Source organism: Silene latifolia, chromosome 1, assembly GCF_048544455.1.
Source record: "Silene latifolia isolate original U9 population chromosome 1, ASM4854445v1, whole genome shotgun sequence".
Taxonomy (NCBI): domain Eukaryota; kingdom Viridiplantae; phylum Streptophyta; class Magnoliopsida; order Caryophyllales; family Caryophyllaceae; genus Silene; species Silene latifolia.
In genome coordinates, this window is record NC_133526.1 from 168690317 (window position 1) to 168691187 (window position 871).

Consider the following 871-nt stretch of genomic DNA (forward strand, 5'->3'; position numbering starts at 1 on the left):
GTCCCGTCTAGACAGTCCAAATTCTTATATGGGCCTAAAGATGGATAACGATTGACGTCAACTATACCACGATGCTTACTCATGTTTGTATCAAGAGCTTTCACTACTCGAGAAAATGGACTAGGAACCGACCTTACTCATGTTTGGCACGGACCTCTCCACAGACCAGGGTTTGATTGCTTGGTATGGCAACCCACCTTTTTAAAACCAAAACCCTTTAAATGGACTCAGCATACCGTTATAATGCCCATATGTATGTTTGTGTCATATACGTGTTCACCATTTGTAAACAAAACCAAGACGAAATTTCGTAAAATAAAATCCATTTCAAAATGTAAATATTTTCGAACATGGCCTAAAAATAGCGCAGAATAAGCCGAAACTCTGTCCAAATGTCGAGTCAAAATTCGAGCCTCAAACCCATTTCAAAAACCCACTTCAAGTCAGCACTCCTAAAACTACACTACAGTTGTCTAGGACAAACATTTCAAAATTTGTCATTTTCAAATCCCACTTGACACAGTGACACATACTCACTTCACGAGTCAAGTCTTTTTTTGAGTAAGTGTGCGAAAATGGTCGATCGTGTTTTGATTCGTCGTCGATCCCGTATCCTCAGTCCAAAATGGTAGGAACTAGTCATGGAAGCATTAATGGTCAACATGAACAACCTGGAAATGGTAATGATCAAATCCTAGCTGCACTACTTCGTCTCCAAGCAAGCCAAGACCAAGCCCATGCTCGCCTCAACGCTAACGAAGGCCGTATTGTCGCTGTAGAAGCTAGACTTCCTTCTACCGAGGATCCCATTCCTGACATGCTCGTACACGATAACCCTTCACCCTTTGTTGGACAACCAGAAGTCAATCTT